The following is a 26,238-nucleotide window of genomic DNA, read 5'->3' as shown; positions in this document are numbered from 1 at the left end:
CAATTGCATCTAAGGGAAATTCCAGTGAAAAGAGAAACAGGTTGGATTTGTCAGTGGATATGGTTCTGCAGAGCATGAAGCCAATGTGATTGCAGGGCGAGCTCACTGTGTGCTTGCATTTATGCTCTGCATCTTTCAATTCTACAGGGACCCTGGCTAATCTACCTGTTTCCTCACCCTCAACCTCAACCTTGGACAAGACTCTAGTTAAAAGATGATCTGATTTGCCCTTTGACCCCGTCGTCTCTTTGATTTTCCCTTTGACTCCTATGCCGTTGCCGTCTGCTCAGTACTCAGGAATTCTGGATATGCTGGCGGCTCCTCTACTTAGATGTTTCTATAGGTGGCATGACATGGAGTTTCTCTGGATGACATGTCCCTCCAAGGTGCTCCTCCTCAAGGCGGGGGTCTGTGAATAGTGGAAAGCAGTATTCTGCTTGTTTATGTTATTTTATTTTAACCAACAATAGGCATGATTTCATACTTTCTTAATTGCATCAAAAAGAGGGTGTCTCTGACATAGTCTAATTTTGAATATGGCTTCTTTTCACTGCCAACTTACTTTAGAAAGCAACACTATGGAAGGAGTCCTTAGATCTGCTTCAGTGAGCCTAGCCTGATGCCATAGTTTTTCAGTGCAGCCGACAGCATCTGTTATTACTTTATAACAGGTTTGTAAAGATCACATAGACATTCAGTATAATACTTAGGCCAGGACAATATACCACGTTAGTATTTCACATGTATAAAATGCCCATGAAACATGAACATAGAATGCATTAGGAAACAACTAAAGGTTTCTAAATGCCACATGTATCTACTGAAGTCTATAAAGAAAGGTGCAGTGACAGCAAAATTCATGTTGTCTATTGACAGTGTTACAGCATTTGTGAAGATTATGTATCCAATAGTGACTGTTTATTTTTCCTCCAGCATGTACAAGTGTAAGCGGGGCACAGTTCACGCCACATGCAAGACAGAGAGCAAAAGTGGAAGAGGAGATAGGGGGCACAATAGTGCCAAACAGAAAATCCCCTCAGTCAATCTACTGGTTATACCTGGATAAAATTATGGGGGCAGAAGTATTGGCTGATATCACTACCATTTAAAAGACATTTTGAAGAAGCTCAACCTTGGCCCATAATAAATGTTTTTGGCTCCAGGGGAGACAAAGAACATTGCAGCACCTAGGACCAACCTCTCCCCCACTTTCCAAATTGTCAGGCCTTCCCAGTCCACTGAGAGTCAACAGTGTCCATTCGTCTCTACCTCTACTGCATTTCTAACATTTCCTGCCGTGGTGACACTCCAGCGGGTCAGCAGGATTCTGCAGGTTTAGTTTCTACTCAATAGTCTCTCTGAAAGCTCAAGCAGAGCACAGTGCTTTTATGATGTACACTGCTAGGCTTTGAGGGGCAGTTTATACCCAACAAAAAATCCATCATCTGTCTGCTGTCATTTCCTTTCAGTCCCGGTTCCTCAGAAGCGATAGTCACTTTTGGCAGCACCGACTCTGAGCTTTATATTTCACCACAATATCAGTGTGGCCAGATGGGAGCAAGGGAAACTAGGGTGGGTACTGTAGGGAAGGAGACATGGAAGGAAAAAGACTAGTCAATAATTCTTAGTTTTACTTTCACAATAATTGTTTTTGCATTTAACACAATAAACCTCTGGTTGTTTCCACTGAGATGGCAAAGTCCATAATTGCAGTTCCTTATGTTAAATTGCACAACGTTTGTGATATTCATGAATTAAAAGCTGTAACAATTATTTTCAAGGGTTCCTTTGATTTCCCAAAATAAGCCTATATATACAAAGAAAAAGCTCTAGTGAGAGTGAACTAGGAGTTAGTTCCAAATGAGTCTCTCAAGTTGTGGTTAGTTGATATACCTTCACCATTCACTAGTGCAGACCAAAATATGCCCCCCAATATGCCACCTTACTGGAGTGCTGTTTTTCCCGAATTTGCAGGGAGAATTTCTGCTTGAGCACCAGAAGGCAGTACCTCATCCGAACATCTGAAGAAGGTGAGCAGGGACAGTTTGAGAGCACGGTGTCAGGAAACACAGGCAGCCTTGATCTTTAGAAAGACTGGAACAGCTCTCTTAAATCGAGAAAAACTCTTGCGTGTATATGAATAGCAAGCACAGCTGAAAGGACACAATGTCTTTAAATAGAGGTGCTGTCTCAGACGTTGGTGACCACAAGCATGTTCCAGAATTTACAACTGCTGCCAAAGGCAAACAGCAGTGAAGTCCTCAGAGTCAGCACAAACAGAGGAGTCATCAGGGTCAGCAGGCCATTTGAGCATGTTCCGGACAATACACCTGCTGCCAGAGGGAAAAAAAAAATGAGTCACATAGTGAAGCCTGATTTTGGCATGAATGTTAAAGCACACAAAACAATAACAATAAAAACATTACAGTAATACAACATATCTTTATGTTTAAGCATTGCAACATTATTGTAACAAACATGCTGATGAGATGGACTTTTAACACTTGTTTTAATGCATGAAGAAAGGAGTTTGTGAATATTCCTCCCTAAGAATTTTTCATAATTCTCCCACAGTGCACATGATCAGTTCTCCCCAGGTCTCTACCTAACTTTGTCCCAGTTACACTTTCACCACAAGCAAAGGCTCCACGACCTCCTTTTTCTGTCACCGGATGAGAAGGAAGAGGTGGAGCTCTCCTCATACATATCTTGAGGTGGATGACTAGCAACGATTAGAGAAGAGATTTGGATTGGACACTTTCAAAGCCATTCGATTTAGAATTCATTAGTAATTATTTTCAGAATTCTCCCTTCAAATATGTGCGAGTTTCCAGAATCCTCCAATTTTACCTCTTTTTTCCATCAATCAATCAATCAATCAATCAATCAATCAATCAATCAATCAATCAATCAATCAATCAATCAATCAATCAATCGATCAATCAATCAATCAATCAATCAGGGTTCTTTTAAATCATGACTACTCACCCGTAAGGCTCTCAAGGCAGTTCTGCAGATGAGTTGAAGAACCAGGTCTCGAGGTCCTTTCCTGAATTGAGGCAGTGAAGGTGATTGCCTGAGGTGCAGAGGTAGGGAGTTCCACGTCTTCGCCGTGAGGTAGGAGAAGGATCTTTCTCCAGCCAAAGTCTTGCGTATCTGTGGCATAGGGGCCTGGGCCAAAGGGGCAGAGCAGAGTTGTCTGGTCGGTGTGTAGAAGGAGAGGCGGTGATTGAGGTATTCGTGTCCGATGTTGTACAATCCTTTGTAGATATGCGTGCAGAGCTTGAAGGTGATTCTTTTGTCAGTGAAGCTCTCAGGTGACCGGAGATGTGATTTTGGTATGGGATGTCTAGGATACGTGTGGAGCAGAGGCATTCTGGATGAGCTGCACTTTCTTTTGGAGTTTTTGGGTCACGCTGGAGTAGAGTGCACTGCCATAGTCAAGCTTGCTCCTGCCGAGCACCTGGGTGACAGTTCTCCTGGACATCAACGTCAACTGGCAATAACTGTGCCGATTTTTGGTTTAGAAATTATCAAGTTCCTACCAGCCTTACTTTTCCAGACTTTTTTAAATTTGCCACTCAATCACCCCATTTAATTTCATTTACACATTGAATTTTTTAGATCATCATTCTGATTTGGAAATGCTGATTTTAAGACTACTGGTTTTTTCTTGAGAATAATGATTGTGTTTAAGTGTATAAATAGACACACACATTTAAAAAGCTATTAAATTAATATTTAAATGTAATTACTGGTCAGATCCAAAGCCCCACGCAACATAGGGAAACAATACACATTCTAGTCTGAAGTATGACAATTTAACATGATGAGCAGACTGGAATTTCTGATGTACAAACTATATAAATTTAATTTGGAAACATTGTACTGGTAGGTGTGGTATGTTGTGAGGGTGGCTTGTGCCATGTGTAAAGGGGTAGGGATTGAAAAATTACAAGTGCTGTTTCTAAGAGATGTGCTTAATGATTGGAAGATGTTAACCTATCTGACTGAAATGCTGTTCTTGGCCTTTCCTATGTAGACAATAGGTGCGGCTCAGTGTAGGAGCATAATCAGCCTGAATTTAGACTGAGAATTCAAAAGCAGCAAAAGATTCCTGCACCATCTGCTGTTGTAGGTCATGCTATCCTCTATGTTTTGCCATAGGAGTTTGATCATAGCAAAATGAAGGCCATGACCCTGGCTGCAGTTGGAATCATGTGCAAAATCTTTTGGAGTTTTCTGAGACTCTACTCTATTATAGGTTAGAATAGTCTTAATGAGTCCTGCTGATGTCAAATGTCTTCCTTCTGTCTCTGGTTCAGCAACCAGCCATACATGATCAACATGTGCTAAAGGTGGATAGTGGGGATATTGTTGCAAGTCCAGGGTGTTGTAATCGTGTTGTGACATGTCCAGGTGGACCAGATGCATGACACTGTAGTGCTGGCTAAGCTGTCAGTGGGGTCATGAAGGCACAGATATGTGCTGCCCGATGAATCTTAAAGTAAAATGAGATGCATATAAAAAAGAAAAAGAAAAGTTTCCTTTTCATTTTTTAATAGTAGGCAGTGATTCCTGGGACCGTTGCCTGCTCTTAAAAAATGTTTGTGCCCACATTCACAAACAGTAAGGGGTCCCCAAAGGACCCCTTCCTGTTTGCGAATTGGTTACCACCTCCTTCACGTAGTCAGTAAAGTACGAATGGTTTAGAACCGCATTCCAGTTGCAAAACATATGCCCCTGCGACTCGCTATTAGGAAGAGACACCCTTGGCATTCCCCTTCCTAACAGCGACTCGCAAACCCAATTTGCGATTTAGTAATAGCTTACCAAAATGCAAATACGGCTTTGTACAATTAAAATGCTTTTTTTCAGATCGCAAACGGTTCAATTCTGCAATTCGGGCCATTTGCGAGCTAAATAAAGCTTCATTTATCTGGCCCAATTTTTTTTTTTTCTTTTTATAAATCTTGCGCCCAGTTGTTATTTCTTGACACCATCTTTATTGCTTTTTTATATACAAGCGAGTGAAACATTACCTCTGCATAATACACAAATTGGTGAAATCAAATGCTTAACTCAGTTACAAGTATATGTACAAATGAGTGAAGAAAACTGAGTCAGATTTACATTTGGGTGCCGATTCCGATCCGTTAAAAATAATTTGCGTACGACCCGTATCCGTATTTTTTTACGTACGAGCCGTAGAAGTACCGTACAAATGGCCAAGTACGATTCGTCCGTGAAAAATAACTACGAATAGCGCCGGTAAAAGTCTACGAGAGTGCGTCGGAAAGTTTTCACATCCTAATATTGTCGGGAAAAGTGTACGAGAGTGAGCCGGACATTTTTACGTGCAAATCGTAAAACACAAGTCCGAGCGCGCAAGTACGATCCCGACCGTCCGTTCGAATACACAATCGCACGTAAAAAGGCCCGTACGGAGCCAACGCAGTAGCACACGTGTACACGGGTAAACTCATGCCCGTGTACGAGCCGTACAGCCCCCCCACCCCCAAATATGTCAGCACCGAACACCACCCTGTCCGCACTGTACCCCAGCCCCGCAACTGTACGTGCCGTACCCCCCCATGTACGCGCCGTACCCCCCCATGTACGCACCTTACCCCCCTGTCCGCACTGTACCCCAGCCCCGCACTTGTACACACTGTACCCCCCATGTACGCGCCGTACTCCCCCCTGTAGGCGCATAACCCCCGCATGTACGCGCCGTACCTCCGCATGTACGCGCCGTACCCCAGGGCCGCATGTGTACACACCGTACCCGCCCTGTAGGCGCATCACCCCCGCATGTACGCGCCTTACCCCCATGTGCGCACCGTACCTCCACATGTACGCGCCGTACCCCATGGCCGCACCTGTACACACCGTACCCCACCACATGTACGTGCCCTCCCCCCAATGTACGCGCCCCCCCATGTACGCACCTTCCCCCCATGTATGCGCCGTACCTCCGCATGTACGCGCCGTACCCCAGGGCCGCACGTGTATGCACCGAACCCCCACCGCATGTACGCGCCGCACTCCAACACTGTACCCCAGCACCCTCACCCAGCATCGCGTATGTACGGATCGTACCTACGCGAAAAAGACTTTTACAGAACCAGGACACTGTAAAACAGCACAAGGAGGGTCAATTCGACTCACACAACACCACAAAACACGTCTACATGACAAAATACATCTCAATGACTGACCTGGCACATCCAAACAGGCAAACAGAGGCCCCAAATCACAACCTCCTCTTATAACACACCCACCAAAATTCAAACACAGCCACACCCAAAAATGGACCAATAAAAAGGGCCCACACACACAACCCATGAGCCTTTGCAACAGACCCACTGCTGCCAGACCCCACTGAAAAACAACTCCACAGAGAAACAACTCCACATCACTCATACCTCCACTACACCTTCACTCACACACCTTCACACAACCTCCTCCACAAACATCCCCTCTTCACATTCACACACCGTCACATTCACACCCACACACCCACAACCATCCACACCCACACCCACACCCCACACCATGCCCACAGACAAGAATCCAAAGTTCTCAACGGCGGAGCTGGACCTCCTTGTCAACGAAGTCATCAGAGTCGAGCCACAGCTGTTTGGAACATTGGTCAGACAGACCAGCATAGCTGAAAAATCTGCCATGTGGCTGAGGATTGTCGATAAGGTGAATGCTGTTGCGCCCATCCGAAGGACCAGGCATGAATGCCAAGCCAGGTGGTACGATCTGCGCAGGGCGGTCAAGAGGAAAAGGAATGAAGAATATGCCCAGACTAACATCACTGGAGGTGGGCTGCCCCGCAGACCCGTACACTACCATCCCTGGGAGGAGAAGGTGATGGCCCTGCTACCGCCGGTGGGAGTACACGGAGTCGAAGGAGTCGCAGAGCCTGGTGAGTACACAAATAACTTACGTAACATGGGGGCAATGGGGTCCACACCACATATACACCAAATGCACGCAACTTCCCCCAAGCACTCACCGCAAACAACCACAGTCAAAAACCACGCTCATGCCACTAACGTCTCCATGCACCCTTCACAAATCAAGGCAAGGCCATGTCCAAGCCTACAACAACCACAAACACAAGACTGGATGTCCGGGAGGCTGGGAGTGTGGGCCCCACACAACACATTGTGAAAATGAGACGCAGACACCAATGCCCTCAGCCCATATGGCATAGGTACATACCCATGCACAATGCACAGGGACTGGCAAAGTACTGACAAGGTAGATGACACTTGGCCCTGCTGTATGCAGCACATGGCCCTCCTGGGACCACTGTACACTCAAACACCAACTCCACAAGCACAGGTATCTAGCACAGGAACTCACACTCACTGTCAGGCCAGCATGCACCATGAGGCGACAGACACATCACCTGAGAGACCCAATGACAACTCACACTAAAAACAACAGCAGGCCCGGTCACAACCCCCCCCCTAACACAAGCACACACACCCGGGGCAGGCAACGGATTTACACACTCCCACAATGGACATGTTACACAACAAGACCGAACCAGAGCCAAATAAGCATCAGAGCAAACAATCTACAGGTCAAACACTCAGGAGAACATCCCAATCTGTCCCCCGCAACATACCCATCCCCAAGTGGACATTGAGAGGAATGCCAGGCACATCCAACTACCTGGAGGAACTGTGTCAACTTGTATATGTATGAAACATAGATGTCGCATGAAACATTGTCTCTCTCTCACACACAGGGCAACGTCATTGATCTCCCCCCAACACTGGGGGGGAAGAATCACAGTCCCAGGCACCGTGTGAAGACGATCCCACCGGCAGCGACGACTCTCACCACTCCGTGGATGACCCCGACCAACCTGGACCCTCTGGTGCCCAAGCCCCTGCAGCACCTGCATCAGGTACATCTGTGCCAACCACCGCCCCCATTCCTGCCACATACCAGGACATACCCAGGAGCCCTGCTCACACTGAACAACAGAGCCAGTCTGACCAGGAGGGACAAGGTTCTCCGGGCACCCAGGAGGAGGTAGGCAACCCTGCAAATGCCATCCCTCAGGCGTCCCGTAGCGGCCAGGGGTGGTGGGAGTAGAGGCAGGCGGAGGCGCTAACCTGACCAGCCAGCTCAGGACACCGGTATGTCACACATATGCAACATCCTGGAATCATACCGGCGTGACACCAGAGGCATCAACCAGGTTGTGTCAAGACTCTCCGAGATGCAGGGGACCCTCGATGAGATTAAGAACCTGCAGGTCGAGCATCATGCCAGTCATCAACAACACCAAGGACGGATGGAGGCAAGTCTGGCTGAGCTCCTGGCGGTGCACAGGGACGTGAGCCAATCACTCTGTCAGATCGCCCAAAGCATGGCCAACCCTCCCTGTGCCACCAGGCGTAGACCAGCACCAGACACAGGGAGGGAGGAGGAGGAGGATTCATCTGACAGAGCGTCCCCAGCCTCGTCAAGGCCTGCATCTGAGCGTCCCCGGAGGAAGGTGGGTCGTCCACGGAAAAGACCGTGGGAGTCAGCGGACCATCCCCATCTCCCATGGTCACCTGGCCTGGCACCTGGCCTTCTGGCACAACAGCAGCACATCATCCAATGACATTCTCTGCCACATGGACTTGCTGGTCACAGTCTGACCAATGATGACCAACACTGTGGTGTGGACTCTGATGACTTCCAATGCCAAGGATACCAACTCCCCCTGTGAACTTTGGATTCTATTCCCCCAGTACAGCACCTAATTGCATCTACCAAACCACTTACCCCACCGCAAATAAATATTTCACTTTGGACATCAGACGTTCCTGTCATTTTGCATTATTCAACGACATATGTGTGTGGAAATGTCAAACTATGCCTGAGTTTTGAACCAACTCCAGCCATCCATACCCTGGGATCAGAGTCTGGTACAGGACACAGATGGGTCACAAGGTATCATTCAATGTAGGCATGGAGCACAACACTCACCTGTGATGGCCTCTGGCTGCTGAGGGGGGGCTTGCTAAACTGTGCGGAGAGACCTATTTGGGAGATCATCATCAAGGCGTAGAGGTCATGGCTCATGTGGAGGTTCCCGGGGAGGGAGTCCCAGGTATGTGTGGCCAGGTGGGAGAACAATGTCCTGTATGCTGGAGTACGGTGGATGGGAAGAACGGTGGCCAGGGCAAGGTTGGATGCACGGAGATGGCCCAACGGGATCTAGGATGACAGACGTACAAGGTTGGTTGGGGTCAGGGTTGTGGACTGCCTCCTGAGTGTGGGTGGGGAGTGTGGAGGTCACCCTGCAGCAGACAGTGATCCATTGCAACTATCCATGGTGGACGGTGAGTGGGCTGGGGCGCAGGGTGTTGAATCTGAGGTGTGCAGATGCCCCCTGGAAGTGGACCAGTTTCCTGGGAGTTTGGATGTACTTGCTCCGTAAAGAGCAGGGCAGTATTTGACACGGATGTTTTCATGGACCTGGGGGATGGTCTGTCTTTTCTTGGAGTGGATCTATCTGTGGATCATGTGCATAATGCAGAGGGCGTTGCAGCATGAGGTACAGATGCTGTGGACTAGCATGGCATATGTGAGCGAGCCAAACATGATGCACACCATCTTGTGTGTGTGGCCACTGGGTGCTTGTGCAGGGCTCTTGCGGGTGGGACACAGGCACTTGACCCAGCTGGAAGGGGACAATCCTCAGATGTTCAACTCAGTCCTGTACAAGTCCAGCCTCAGGTGGCTCGTGTGCCGCCATTCATCAATAGATCTCATGCATACTTGAATGATGGAACTGCCAATGTCTGTGTCTTTGTTGAGGGTGATGAGCAACTGGCTGTCAATGGCGTACGAGCTGATGATGAGGTGCTGTGCGCATGTGATGGTGGAGAGGGGGGTCCTGGACGCTCTGTAGATTGACATGCTGAGAGATGATACCTGTGCCATGTCCCAGATGATGACACCATACTACATGCTGAAGCCTTGAGTCCCACTCCCATGCCCTTGCTGGGCTACAGAGCCTGTGGGGAGTATTAGGGACGTTACCTGGTTGGTGTGACAGAGCCTGGAAGGCGGGGCAGCGCAGTGTAGGCAGTTGGAGTTGCACACTCAGCATGCAAAGGTGTTGTGTGTGTGCCCAGGGTATGTCTGACAGCAGGCGTTAGATGTGCGGATGGACATAGCTCGGAGTGTGGCTGATACATCAGACTGTAGTGTGATGTGGGTTATGCAAGGACAGGATGGTGGTGCAATGTGCACCTTGCATGTGCTGATGGTCCAGCCTTTGGCACCGCGTGGCGGCAACAGTGGCATAGACAACCTGAGGACAGCAAAATGAATGGGTGGAGGGAGGAAGTGAGGAGCCTCCTGGAGGCGTGTGTGTTGCCAAATCTGGATACTCTGTTGGCCCTTGCTGCAGGGGCCGCAGCAGCAGGCGGCATCTCCTTGCAAAATGACAGAATTTGCACACATAGACTAGGATGTCAGAAGGACAACTGCAACAGGCGCATGTGTAAAGTAAGCAGTGTCCAGTGTCACAAGGCACACCCAGAGACAATGCATGCACAATCACCAAAGAAGCATGACACCGGATCAGGAAACTGAAGGCCGACCTGCGCGCAGGAGACACACCCTCAGCAGGTGTTGATGGCCCATTGTGTGGACCAACATGCCAAAAAACATACACGACCATGTACTTCATGCCCAATAGGGAGCCTAACCCATGAGCAACTGCATTCATGTTGCTAAACTACACATGGACTCCTATGCATAATCTTCCACAACTCTGCCAGATATGCTGTATGCAAAGTGCCAAGAGACCTGCATTGACAGAGATGAGGCACCTTTGAGTGTGATGAACACCTTTATTACTCAGCCTCACACTAAGGGAAATGCATCAATTGGAACAGACTCACAGGTCATTTGGCTGACCATGTGTGACCTACACTGGACACCCCCTTCAACACACAGATGTGTAAATCCTACTGAGCTGGCACACAAGTGAAGGGGTTGAGCCTAACACCCCTTGCTGCACACGGAGAGTCTACAATTCCCCATTGAGCCTCATATGGGGATGTCCCACACTATGTCCACCATTAGCATCCCGTTTGTTCCTGAGGGAGGTTATACACACATTGATGCCTTCATTAGAATCCACAAACCATTACAGATGACTGTCAGGAAGGGTGACCATCAATTCATGGGAGCCATGCAACACGTCATGGGCCCATGGTGAGTCGACATGTATGAATGGTAACACAACATGCACAGGAGCAGTCCCCACATATCACAAACACGTACCACCCACAAAATGCCTTGCTGCACTCCTTACCCCAAATGACTTTTCACCATGTCTGTGCATGTAACTCTGATCCAGCACACGTTGCAATACTCATGAGGAAAAGCAGGAGGGCAATGATGACATGAGCAGACGACAGCCGCAAGAACCTGGGGAGGACAGACACACAACAAGTCAGCGAAGAGCTAGTAATCCGCAGACATGTACATGTACTCTACAGGAATGATGTTGTCACCATGCCCTTAATAAATTTAGTGTCCCAGCTAATATGTGTGGAATGACATCATCACTTGAATGACACATCAGAACACACCTCCAAGTCACTTAGCACACAGTCAGCTCGACACACACATTGCAACACATGCCACACAAGGCTCAAAGCGTGCACAGACACAGGGACTCACCATCATGAGAAGAAGTTGCAGATAAGCTGACTCCGGATGTCCTCATCCTCATCCTCATCCTCACTTGCCCTGTGCCCGAGCCCTTCATCCTCCACGGGTGGATGATACTGCTCATCCGGATCAAGGATGAGTGGCACGGCCTTCTCCACTGCCATGTTGTGCAGCATGAAGCACACAATGAAGATTTTGCAGACCTTCACCGGGGCATATGGGAGGGCGCCGCCGGTCTTGTGGAGGCACCGGAATCTGCTCTTCAGGAGTCCAAACGTGCTCTCAATCACGCGCCTCGTCTGCCCATGGGTGTCGTTGTACCGGTGTTCTGCGGCTGTTCTGGGGTTGCGGAGAGGCGTCATCAGCCATGGCATGTTGGGATAGCCAGAGTCCCCTACATGGAAACATCATGTGAAGAAGTGGGTCAGGAGATGCCGTAAGATACAAAGATAGCGCTGAACACAGGACTAACAGAGTATACCCACCAACAAGACATACTCGTTCCGCGTTCAGCTGTAGCATCATTTCTGGCACCCTGCTATGCCTCATGATGTATGCATCGTGTGCGGACCCTGGAAAAAAACGTGCACAGACATGGGAAATCAGCATGTTAGCAAGACACACCACAAGGGCATTAATGGAGTGGTAATGTTTTCTGTTTCTATAGGCTACCTCTTGTGCCTGTGGTGGTACCAAAGCCACATGTGTCCCATCAATGGCCCCAATTACATGAGGCATCCCTCCCAGGGCATAGAACTCACCTGTCAACTGCTCACGAGTGGGAAAATGGATGAATTCATCCAGGTGCACCAACATGGCTTCTATAACATCATGCAGGACACGGCTGAACATTGTCTGGGACATGCCACCGACATCAGCTATGGTCAACTGAAACGTGCCGGTGGCAAAAAAATGAAGGGCTGCCATCACCTTCATCTTGGGGGTCTGAGCTGTAGGATACCTGTGTTGTGGTTGGAGGTGTGGTGCAAGCCGGCGTGTCAAGTCCTCTATCAACTCTTGCGAGAAGCGGTATCTGCGTAGGCAGTCATGTTCACGCATGGCATCCAGGTCTGGCATTCGTCTGGGGAGAGGCGGTGCCCTGCAGAGATTTAGAAGGAATAACGAAGAGTGAGTACATTACCACACCAATGTCACTGAGGTGAGCACATGTTCAACAGCTAATACACATCTCCTTAATACAGAGTCTGTGCTGTGCAATACATCCAGGACACGTGGGCCAGCCAGGTGATACTCCTACGAAGAGCCAGCCACAATAGTTGCATGACAATGTTGACGTGACATGCCATGAAAATAGCTGTTGGCCAGTGTAAGTGACAAGCCAGACACATTACATGAGTGACAGAAATCCACATATCAGCATTTGAAGGAAGTCATCTCATACAGACAGCTGGCGGGAGTCTAGACGCACAGGTCACATGTTATCTGGAAATGGACAGATGACACACATTTCCATTAAGGGGTCCATGTCAAAAACTGATGACACAGACATTGAGAGAACGCAGATATTGCCTCATGTCAGGAAGTCATCTTCGAACCATCATGACACATGTAACGTGTGAGTCCACATGTGGCATGGTGTGCGTATATGTGTGTCATGCACATATGCACACAGACACATGTTCGATGCTGCAGCAGCAGATGGAGTTGACGGAACACCAACGGAAAGCTCATGGGAACACATGACACACACATGACATAACTAATAACACGATATATCAAAGCAAGCCAGATATATCATAGGAGGGTCGAAGGGAAAAATATTTACCGACCACTAGATAGCTAATCCCTTATTGATCCATAAACTTTCATCACACCAGAGCAATCTAGGGTCAAATTGTGAACTAAACCAAAGCTATGAGAGCACTAAGCAGAGTCAGAATGGATACTAATGAATCCCATCAGCCACCAAGATAGCAGCCCACATCATCTGGGAGTCGGTAGCCCGTCCTGAGCCTCCAAGATAATCAAGGCTGCAGATGAGAAGGGCAACTGTAACCTCTCCATTCATCTAAGATGAGGTATGTGCCCTGGATGTTTGATAGGCTACCTAATGCATTGATGGTGGTGATGGAAGCAGCCTGCCCTCCTACTCATGTGTGTCATCCAACACTGTGCACATTCACTGTGGGTTCATCATGGCTCTGCCTCTGTGGCATTGTTCCCTGGCTTAGGTAGTAGTTTTCACATGTGTGATACATTTGCCCACTGGACAGGGATACAACAGTTTGCTTGTGCATACTCACACTGGGCAGTGCCTGTGTGGCTATTCACAACAATCTGTTGATGTTTGTTTGTGACCAATATGTTTTGCCAGCCCTACAAGGTGATGTCGTGTTAATGAAGCTAGTTTTCAAGCACAGTTATTGTAACCCTGAATAAGAGGTTTCACTTCTTGATCGGTATCAGTCACATTGACTCAGGTATGGGTGGGTGTGTGCGGGAGGGGTGTGCCAGTTCTGACTTGTGTGTGATGATTCGCAGTACAGAAAGTCATTGTGCAGTGCCCCCGTGATGTTGGCCAGTGCTTGATGTTGGTGCTTCATTGCCTGTGTCAGTTCTTGACAATCATGTATCCTGCTTGGACATTTTTGGCACCTGTGTGTGGTTCAGATGCTAAACAGTTGTGACTTTGTGTGCTGACATCTGTGGGTACATTCTGCCTTGCCATGAGGGGGAACCCACAGTACAGCTAGGCTTTTTTGCTAAACAATTGCAGGCCCATTAGCTTATGCATTGTCCTGGGTGTGGACATGTGTGCCACTCCAGATGACAGTCAGTAGGTCATATGTGTAGCCAACTGTGTGATCAGGTGACGGATAGCCATGTGACAAATGACATTATTCAAGTTGTTACTCAGAGAAAATGTCCATTGGCACTCACTACACCTGTCAACATGTCTCAATGTTTCAAATGCTTGACCTTGTTGTTTGGTTGTGAAGGACAATGATGTGCCTGCATGACAGATGTCTCCCAAGGAAGTGCACAAGACACCACCTTTACACTTTCCAGGGACACGCTGGCACATTTTAAAAGTAAGGCACAGTTTGAACAACACTTGTTTGGAGTTCATACATATACATGTTCCCACAGTGTGCTAGCATTTGGGTTAGTCCTTGGTTGTTGGTGATACCAACTTACGAGTGTCAAGTCATCCAGACCACCCTGGTGCCATGTATATGTACTTACTGCTATGCCATTTCTGCCTAACAGTGGCTGATTTGAATGAGTCTGGCAGCTCATACAATGACTGTGTACATGTAGTTTGGTGTGCACCTCCTTGTGTGACTTCTGCTATACAGACACATGTGTGTTGTGTTCACAGAGTGCCACATTCACACATGCTAGGCATGTCCATTTTGTAAAGGGTTGTGATTCTCTAGGAGTCACAATGTCTTTCTTTGGGGTGTCAAAAGTACTCACAGGTCTCTGAGTGTGGGGACACCTTCTGCATTGGCATGTGGTATTTGGCCTTGGGTACGACAATACTGTTTGTTTCACAGTGAACAAGAGGTGGCATGCCTTCATAATCTTGCTGTGCTCAACTGATCCCAGACACTAGCTTCTCATGATCTTGTGATTTCAAGTTATTTGCTGTTGTGTCCTAATTTTCATTGTTTGCAAGTGGCATGGTGCGTCAACCAACTGGGGAGTGCAGGGCTTACATATGTGGGGAGTATCCTAGATGTTACTCCTGATGCCTTTCCTGATATGCACTGTTGCCTATTTTGTTTGGACTCATGTGTCAGATGTATACAGGTGACTGATTTTTTCCTGTCTCTTCACCTTACCCACAGCATCATCGGAGGACACCGAGGGAGACACCGGCACGGACGTGGAGGAGGGATCGAGCAGTGGTGCCACCACTGCTGTGGAGTCGGTGGAATCTAGTGGCACGGAGGGCGAGGGGAGTGAGGCGGAGGACCTGCCCAGTACCAACACAGACTACGAGGCAGACGGGTCCGAGGCTGAGCTCCCAGAGGGGGTGGAGGCTGCTCCCACAGCTGAAAGCAGCAGTACATCTCTTGCCGCCCCCTCCATTCCCATCACCGCCCTCCCACTTGCTCGGGTCCCTTCTGTCCGTGCTAGGCCACACCGTGTCTCCTTCATGCCAGGCACCGCACCCCCTGCCCCTGTCCCCCCTGCTGCCCTCACTGTCGAGTCTGTGGACATTCAGCGGCAGTTGCAAGTTGGGCAGACATCGATCCTGACTGTCCTCCATGGCCACACCAGACTGCTGACCCAGATGGTGTCGTACATGGAGGGCATGTCATCAGTGATGTCTGACCAACGGATGTTGCTGAGGTCCCTGGACTCGTCACTGATGGCAGTAGCGAGTCACCTGCAGCGCTGCCTCCCCCCCTATCCCTGGCCCATTCACAAATCCAACACCCATGCCTTTCCCAAGCACACCAAGACATCCACACACACGCACCCCACCAGACAGAAGCAGCACACCACCACGTAAGGGCAAGCGCACACCTCCTGACACGCACACTCAGGGGGTAGCAGGCACACCCACTGGGTCTGGGGCACACAGGCAGGCACACAGCCACAGTCCTCGTCCACATGACTCACTCCCCAGTCCCTCCGATGTCACTCCCCTTGGCTCCCCTGCCCCGGATTCGGAGAAGGAGGCCTACTTTGCTGGGCTGGGCCTCAGCCCCACTAGTTCACCTGGACGCAAACGGTCAAGGCACTCGACCGGTAGGGGAGTCAAGTCCCCCAGCCCGTCCACCACCACCCCCAGTAGTGCTGCAACCCATCCCTCCGGACCCCCCCCCTCCTTGGGGCCTGTTGTTTCTCCGGGTGCAGGGGAGATGCTTGAAGAACTGGCAGAAGTGTGCAGCGCTGAGCTCGCCTTCACCTTTGGCGCTGCCCCACCCCGTGTGGTGGAGTCATCCGTCCCTGCACCCACCACACCTACCCTTCCCCCTCCTGTCCCTGCAGTGCCTGATCCTTCCCCACATGATGCCCCCCCCAGTCGACGACACAGTCTTGTAATGTGCAGGCAAGCTAGGGGAGACGCATGGCCATGTGTCCACCCCCAAGGACTGATGATATGGACTGGCCATTGGCCTTTGTGAATAGTCTTGTTTACACATTATTATTTTCATGCTGAATAAAGCATTTCCTTTTTCGTTTGAAAAGTCTTGCATTTCAGGTATTGACGCTGATGCTGATGCTACAGGAGTTGGGGTTGTGGGCATGTGTTATGTTTCAGGGAAATGTTGTAGTCTGCTGCTCATGGGGTGGAACCTGGTATCTGCGTGCCATCACACGATCTCTGCAAAGATTCTTTGTCGTGTATGCTCTTTGTGTTTGGAGACATTGTCCCAAGGGGTGTTCCTTCCTCTGTGGCACCTGACATCTCCCCTGCAGAGAGTTGCACAATTGTTGTGTTGCCCTGTGTCTACATGTCCTTTGTTGGTGATGGATCCCTTCAACTCTGGCCATGCCTGCTCAGCAATGTGTCCGGCTGCATCGTCTGTGCCATCCTTGGTACTCAATGTACTTGTGTATAGAGTATTTTGCCATGCCTTCATGGATAAATGGTCCCTTTTCCGCAGAATGCATGTGTGTAATCCCAGCCTAGTACACATATGGTACTTGTTCTGCTGGGTATTTGAACACCTGACTCACAATTGTGGCCATTGTATCTGTGGGAACTGCACCCTATTCCTTCCATGACAGACAACATCTTGGTGGCTAGCCCAGCACCTGAACATTCCTATCAGTCCTGGGATGTGCGTGACAGTGTGTGTTCTCTTTGGCTCTCTTAGTTTGTTAGGCAGTGACATGACTATACAGTCTTGTGGCATGATCTCAGTGTGTGTATTGTGCTGCATCTGCCAGGGGTGGGTATGCATGTGTTATTTTTCCTCACACCCACATGTGGTGTGTCATGCAGTGGGGGTACGACCTCCTTCCTCCTGGGAGTGGGACTCTTCTGTCAGTGATGTGTTGTTATGGCACTATCATCATTGTCCTAAGTTAGGGATACGTACATTCACCCATGGAGCTGTGGTCATCTGATAATGATGTACACCCCCCCATGTCTCTGTCCACTGCTGGGAGTCCTCTGCACCCACCCCCATGTCTCTGTCCACTGCTGGGAGTCCTCTGCACCCACCCCTCATATGTCTGTCCACTGCTGGGAGTGATAGGCACCCACCCCTCATATGTCTGGGCACTGCTGGGAGTGATAGGCACCCACCCCTCATATGTCTGGGCACTGCTGGGAGTCCTCTGCACCCACCCCTCATATGTCTGTCCACTGCTGGGAGTGATAGGCACCCACCCCTCATATGTCTGGGCACTGCTGGGAGTGATAGGCACCCACCCCTCATATGTCTGGGCACTGCTGGGAGTGATAGGCACCCACCCCTCATATGTCTGGGCACTGCTGGGAGTCCTCTGCACCCACCCCTCATATATCTGGGCACTGCTGGGAGTCCTCTGCACCCACCCCTCATATGTCTGGGCACTGCTGGGAGTGATAGGCACCCACCCCTCATATGTCTGGGCACTGTTGGGGGTCCTCTGCACCCACCCCTCACATGTCTGGGCACTGCTGGGAGTCCTCTGCACACACCCCTCATATGTCTGTCCACTGCTGGGAGTGATAGGCACCCACCCCTCATATGTCTGGGCACTGCTGGGAGTGATAGGCACCCACCCCTCATATGTCTGGGCACTGCTGGGAGTGATAGGCACCCACCCCTCATATGTCGGGGCACTGCTGGGAGTCCTCTGCACCCACCCCTCATATGTCTGGGCACTGCTGGGAGTCCTCTGCACCCACCCACCCACCCACTTGCGCCCTTGCTGTGGTACACTGCTGTCCTGGGCATACACCACCCCCAATTTACAGCTGATGTGCTGCACCAAACCGTACACCTACATCCGTGGCGTGTGTACGCCTTGTATCCATCATGTATTGGGGCTGTAGGGTACGCGTGGTACGGCCCGTACCCACGCCCTCAGAGTGTGGGTACGGTCCGTACCACCATTGTAGTGGTGATGTAAGGGTATGCGTGTACGGACCGTACCCACGCTCTGAGGGGCGTGGGTACGTCCCGTACCACCATTGTGGTGGTGACGGGTACGCGTCCACGTCCACTTCCGTTGTGGCGGGACGTGGGATTGGTGGACACGCCCCCCGAAGTGACCAGACCATGGAGGTAATTAATGTGCAGGATGTATTAGTATTTTGTGGGGTGTGGGTTATGTTTCCTGCCCCTTGCACACCCCCCCCCTTAGCCCCTGGGGGTTGTTCTGACCTTCTGTGGCGTCTGCGTCGGTTTCTGAACATGAGGGCGTAGGCTATGAGGGCCGGGATGACGCGTAGGTTGGGGTCCATCGCTGTCCGTCGCGTACCGGTGCTCCTTGTTCGCGTCGTCTTTAATTTCCCGGCAGTTTTTGGCTCCCATAAAAAATGCTACGTGCGGAGTGACGTCGGCACGAATCGTACTTGCTGGTCCGTAAAACGCTGCCTGACTCCGTCCCGATGTCGCGTATGCGCCGTCCAGAATCAGATGTGTATGTATTTTTTTGCCGGTCGGTGTTTTTTACGACTCGCACGGAAATTGTATTTCTGTGCGAATCGTACTCGCGAGTTTGTAAGGTGTTTTTCTCGGGTACGAGTCGGATGGATAAAACGCTCCATACGACCATTTGTACCCGAGTTTTACCGGATCGCAATCGGCACCTTGGTGTTGAAAAGGCAGGCAATGCATTCCCTAAACTAAGGCAAACAACCCAGTTGTTGATATATAAATGTTATCTGCTGAGACTGTAAAGTGACCACCACCTTTCTCGACCAGCATCTCTTCTTGTCCACACAAACTAGGATATTCATTTACAAAGTGTACCTCCAGATTTCCATTATTCGCAAAATACGGAAATGGCTGCATAGCAGAAAACAGCATACATGAACAAATGGGAAAAAACATATATTTTGTATGAGATGCGCCTGCAAGGGTGTGCAAAGGTTAGGCGCTAACTGAGAGGCAGAATCTCTGCTGTGGTGCCAAATTGGATTTAGGACTGAGGAATGTCTGCTGGGACCAGTAGGAAGCTATCATTCTCTTCAAGACTTCTTTGTTCTTTTCCTGTTTTGTGGTAATGGGCTGATTGCACATCTCACTTGACCTTTTCGGAAGAAAACGTTTTCTTTATATCACATTTTGTATTATCCCTCTCCACGTGGCAGCATATGACTGATGAAATGGGATATTGCTGCTTTCGCTCATTGCCCCTACGCTGCTCTGGTAATAAACCTCACCTATTGAAGAAAGGTGATAAAATATGCAACAGCCGTTTCACTTTTAGGTAACTGTTCACAATGCGAGGCAAGACAACAAAAGGTCAAAAACTATTAAGCAGCTCTGTAAAAAAATATCACGACTTCAGAGACTTGGAAAACACAAAGCAATCCACTCTGAATACCGCTTTAGAATATTCATACTTTGCATAATGAGCTCACATTTATGTATACAGAGAAAAGAAAATTACTCAGAGTTAAGTTGGATATCGTACAGTTAAAATTATAACTTGAATAGGAATATTTAAAGTACTGATTTCATATTCTAACATTAAAAAGTGTGTGCTGCAAATTGTCAAACCTTTAAACTAGCTGAAGTAAAAGTTGATGAGGATAATTTCTGTGTAACCGAGACAATAAACAGTACTATAGGGCCTCATTTACAAGTGTAGTCGTGCAGTGTAGTACTGTAGTGGATCAGTGATGGGTCAAAAGGACTTGCTTTTCGGTACATCATTTTTAAACACTATGAATGCACCGTATGTACAGTAAGAAGCACCATGGTGCAAGTTCAAAGCTTCATCAAAACATGTGATGCTTCAGTGGGCGTGATGTCGCAGCGGAAAAGTGACGTAAGGCTGATTTGCGGCATGTAATGCAATGCAAGTCACCTTAGCCTCACTTTTCAGTGCATGAAGCACCAAAAACATATACAAAATTACGCTTATAAGAAATAAAATTGGCACACTTCACAGAAGGCAGCCATAGAACAGGGAGCAGCAGTAGCCAGGACAATAACCCCAACAAGCCCAGTGACAGCCAGTATGTCCAGACAGACTCTCAGGGGAAGAGGATGTACAATTTCAGTGAGGAAAATGACATAGTGATCACTGGGCCAACAGAGCAACAACATCAGCTCTATGTCGCCTCAAAATTGCCATTAAGGAAGAAAGATGCCATTTTGCAGTCCATAGTGGACAAGATCAACAACATGGGACAAGCGTAGAGGACAGTCATTGACTGTAAAAAGTGCTGGCATGACTTTAAGAGCAGGCCAAAGGAGAAGCTGGCTAATAGCCTAAAGGCAGCCATGCACACTAGACGAGGAGGCCTGGTTCCCCAGGAGGAGCTGGATTCCTTTGAGGATCGGGTGGGAGCTGTCATCCCAAAGGAGTTGGTGGCAGGAGTTCTGGGACAGGGCAGTGCTGGCCACGAGGAAACAGCAAGACCTAAAGGGGAGTCGCAACAAGGGGCAATGTTGGAAAAAAGGCATGTTGTGCAGTTCAGCTAGCTATGTACCAGTGCTCCACTGCACTTTGTGCATGGCAAAGGGCAGGAATCTGGGTTATGTACCATTAAACATCACTTCCCACTTACATGTTGCACAGCTCAGTCGGGCTCTGTCTCGTTTATGCCTTCCATTTGTGAAGTGCACTACCAGTACAGGTTCACCTTTGCATATTGGCACTTGTAGTGGAATGTACAACATTAGTCACCAGAACTAAAAGTCTTAGAATACAAAGGAAAAAAAAAATGGACTGGAACAACACATCATGCATGGACACAGGAACCCTGCCCAACCTGACTGTGACAATGCAGGCCCCCTTACACCATGAGGCCACTGTTTCTTACTTGGGCCTATCCACACAAATCTAGACTGTAAAGCAACGGAATGGAATGTACTGTTCAGAGGAGAAACTGCTCACCTAAGGGGGGGACAGGTGTCAAGAAATAGGAACATGCATGAAACTACATAGCAAGCAGCTGTTCCAGCCTGGGGGAGGAGAGCACACAGGTGTCAGCTGCCATGGTAGGGACTAGTCAAAATCCTGTCATGTACTAAATCACACTGGGTGTGGGGATGACTGCAAGTGATGTACACCAGAGAACCATGTGTGTTAAAACAAAATAGGATGTGTGGCCCTGGTGGCCCCTGGTAGTGCAGTGCATTGTTGGCACTGGCTGAGTGTGTTGAACTACCACTGTATCTGAATGGAGAGTGTTAGACTTGGCACCATTGGTGTTGGTCTCCCTTCCATTTTTTTTTGCTGTCGCCTCATCTGTTTTTGTTGGTCTAGATGGTTTGGGCACTTTGCCACTGCTGTTAAGTGCCAAAGTGCAAGTGCTCCCTTTTGTAAATTGTTGTTATGGATTAGTAACTCCATGATTGGTTACTTGATTTACTTGTCAGACCCTACTACAGTGCACCATGTATGCTCAGGGCCTGTAAATCAAATGCTGCTGGTGGGCTTGCAGCACTGATTGTGCCATCCACAGAAGCAGCCTGTAAAATGTGACTCAGGCCTGCCATTACAGAGCCTGTGTGCAGTCTGGGACTTGGCAAGTGTTGTTTAGGACCTCTACAGACTGTTTGTTGCTGGAGCTGGAAGATCGGTGCAACCAGGAAGAAGCGTGCCACATCTGCCCTGTGTTCTGACGCCTCGCCGAGAAAACCGTCGCAGCACCTGCTGCGCGGCTGCAAAAGATCATGCATCGTACCAGACCGTCGTATCGCATTGAACCGCCATTTTGTCGCATCGCACCGGATCGTTGCCACGCATCGAGGCACCATCTTGTCGCACCGTAACCGGAACGCAGTAAGAAACCCCCTCCTCTCCTTTAAGGAACTGACACATCGCCTCCCCTGCGCCGCAGTAAGGAGCAGACGCATCGCATCCTGCGAAGCAAGGAACTGACACAGCACCTTCCCTGCGACCTTTTTGTTTTGCTTTTGCATGACGCATCTAAGGTACTTTGTGGGAAAAGTGTCGCATTTACAACTTGCATTGAACTGAACAATTTCTACCATTTGAAAGCCTTATTTTTAATACTGTATTGTGGATTTTTGACATTTGGTCTTGTTTAGATAAAGATTACTTATTTTTCTAAACTGGTGTGGTGTCCATTTGTAGTATTTTCACTGTGTTACTGTATGTGTTCACAAATGCTTTACACGCTGCCTCTAAGATAAGCCTGTCTGCTCATGCCAAGCTACCAAGGGGGTGAGCAGGGGTTATTTTAAGAGTGTATCCTCCTTACCCTGACTTGAAGCAAGGGCCCCTATTTGGACAAAGGTACCTACCTCCGCCAACTAGAGACCCCCATTTCTAACATTGGTGGGCAGCGGTGAGGATTTGGACTTGCATTTGTGATTTATATACAGCGATTGGTGTACATTACTAGTAAGTGCAGACCATTCCGCGACCACATACATTTTGGCAGACTTTTTCTTGGAACTTCTATTTTTTGAGAACTGCCAATTTTTCAACATGAGCAAAGCAGCAGCCAGTGCATCTGTGGATATTGAATTTGAAGAAGAGAGGGTTGATACTTACACTGTGCCACACCTCAAAGCTGTTTGCAAGAAATTTAAAATCTCTATAAGAGGCCTCACTAGGAAGGAGGAATACCAAAAGGCGCTGAGGGCCTGGTTGGAATCTAGGAATGCCAGTGAGCATCCTGAAGAGGCTAGGGAGGAGGCAGAGAATTGAGATAGGCAGCTGGAGGGGCCATTGGGCCTGGCTTGGGGAAAGTGCCTTCCAGGGTGAGCAGCAGTGTTTTTTCAGAAGGCCCATCCCCGGAGGAGTTGGAGGACGGGGAGTAAAGCAGGTACCGTGGTACCAACTTCATATCTAAGGATAGGAAGTCCCTTTGGCAGGAGTGCGGTGTAACCTATAAGTTCACCACTCCTTACCACCCCCAAGGTAATGGGCTGGTTGAGAAATTCAACTGGACCCTGAAGGGCATGATTATGTGTCTTGAGGAACCCATGAGGCGTAAGTGGGACGTACTCTTGCCATGCCTTCTGTTTGCTTACAGAGAGGTGCCACAAAAGTCCTTTGGGTTCAGTCCCTTTGAACTGCTGTATGGCCATCCTGTGAGAGGACCTTTGAGTTTGGTGAAAGAAGGCTGGGAGAAAGATCCCAGTAAACCTCCCCAGGATGTATATAGCTACATGCTGGCCTTGAGAAACCAGACTAGGCATTTCACACAACTCTCTCAGGCGAATCTGGAAGCCAGCCAGGAGGAGATGAAACATTGGTATGATCAGGATCCCTCTCAGATCGAGTTTCAGCCTGGACAAAATGTTTGGGTCATGGCCCCAGTGGAGCCTTATGCGCTGCAGGATAAGTGGACCGAACCATTTGAGGTGGTGGAGCGCAAGAGTAACATCACCTACTTGATGGACTTGCAGTCTCCTAAGAACCCTTTGCGGGTCCTGCATGTGAACTGCCTGAAGTCCCACTTGGAGAGGTCCAAAGTGGGCATGCTCCTAGCAACAGATGCTGGGATGGAAGAGGAGACTGAGCCTCTTTGTGACCTCCTGTCTGCAAAGGAGCAAGATGGGTCAGTGGATGGTGTGAACCTCTCTAACTCCCTGACCCATGAGCAGCAGAGTGACTGTCGCCAACTGTTGGGACAGTTCCCTGACCTATTCTCCCTGACCCCCGGTGTCACTCAGTGGTGCGTCCATGATGTGGACACTGGGGACAGTCCTCCCTTAAACATAACATTTACTGAGTGAATTACAGGGTCAGAGCTTGCATCAAGGAGGAGGTCTCCAAGATGTTAGCACTAGGGGTGATTTAGCCCTCAGACAGCCCTTGGGCCAGCCCAGTGGTCTTGGTCCGAAGGCTGCCGCACCCGGTGAACACCAGAACTCCAGTTCTGCGTGGACTACTGCGGGCTCAATTCAGTCACCAGGACTGACGCACACCCCATCCCCAGAGCTGATGAGCTTACTGATCGGTTGGGGGCTGCCAGGTACCTCAGTACATTTGACTTAATGTCTGGGTACTGGCAGATTGCCTTGACTGATAGGGCAAGAGAGTTCAGCATTCTCCACACCAGATGGCCACTACCAACACCGGGTGATGCCCTTTGGGATGAAGAATGCCCCTGCCACCTTTCAGAGGTTAGTCAACCAGGTGTTGGCTGGACTGGAAGATTCCAGTGCCGCCTACCTGGATGACATTACAGTGTTCAGTGCCACTTGGTAGGAACATCTGCACCACCTCTGGGAAGTGTTGAAGGTACTGAGGAGGGCAGGCCTCACGATCAAGGCAAGCAAGTGCCAGATCGAACAGTGTTTTGTGGTGTACTTGGGACACCATGTAGGGAGCAGCCAGGTGGCGCCCTGCAGCCCAAGATTGATACATTCTGGCTTGGAAACCCCCCAAGACCCAGACAGAGGTGAGAGCCTTTTTAGGACGCACAGGGTATTACAGAAGGTTTTTCAAGGGGTATGGCAGCATTGTTGCACCCTTGACAGAGCTCACTTCCAGGAAGTAGCCCAAGAAAGTGAACTGGACTGATGCCTGCCAGAAAGCTTTTGATGCCCTGAAATCTGCCACGAGCTTCAGGCGCCCAACTTATCAAGAGAATTCATTGTGCAGGCAGATGCTTCAGAGCATGGTGTGGGGGCTGTGCTTTCACAGATGAATGAAGAGGGCCTAGACCAACCTGTAGCCTTCATTAGTAAGAGGTTACTTCCACTGGAACAGAGGTGGAGTGCGAATGAGCATGAGGCATTTGCTGTGGTCTGGGCACTGAACAAGTTGAACCCATACTTGTTTGGGACTCACATCTGGGTTCAGACAGACCACAGGCCCCTCAGATGGTTGATGCAGATAGGGGTGAGAATCCAAAACTCTTGAGGTGGTCCATTTCCCTACAGGGGAAGGACTTTACGGTGGAACAACACCCTGGTACAGAACACACCAATGCTGATGGTCTGGCCAGATTTTTCCACCTTAGTGAAGAGAATTCCCAAGAGGGTGGGTACTTCTCCCCACATTTCAGCTGGAGGGGACACATTTTAGACTTGGCACCATTGGCATGGGATTCCCTTCAATTGTTTTGCTGTTGCTTCATCTGTTTTTGCTGGTCTAGATGCTTTGGGCACTTTGCCACTGCTGTTCAGTGCCAAGTGCTCCCTTTTGTAAATTGTTGTTATGGATTAGTGACTCCACGTTTGGTTATTTGATTTACTTGTCAGACCCTAGTACAGTGCACCATGTGTGCCCAGGGCCTCTAAATCAAATGCTGCTGTTGGGCTTCCAGCACTGATTGTGCCACCCACCGAAGCAGCCTGTAAAATGTGACTCAGGCCTGCTATTGCTGAGCCTGTGTGCAGTCTGGGACTGCCATGGCGACTTGGCAAGTGCACACACTTGACAGTCTCCAAACCTTCCCTTTTCTGCATGTTAGTCACCCCTAAGGTAGGCCCAAGGTACCCC

Source organism: Triturus cristatus, chromosome 8, assembly GCF_964204655.1.
Source record: "Triturus cristatus chromosome 8, aTriCri1.1, whole genome shotgun sequence".
NCBI lineage: Eukaryota > Metazoa > Chordata > Amphibia > Caudata > Salamandridae > Triturus > Triturus cristatus.
This window is presented reverse-complemented; position numbering follows the sequence as displayed.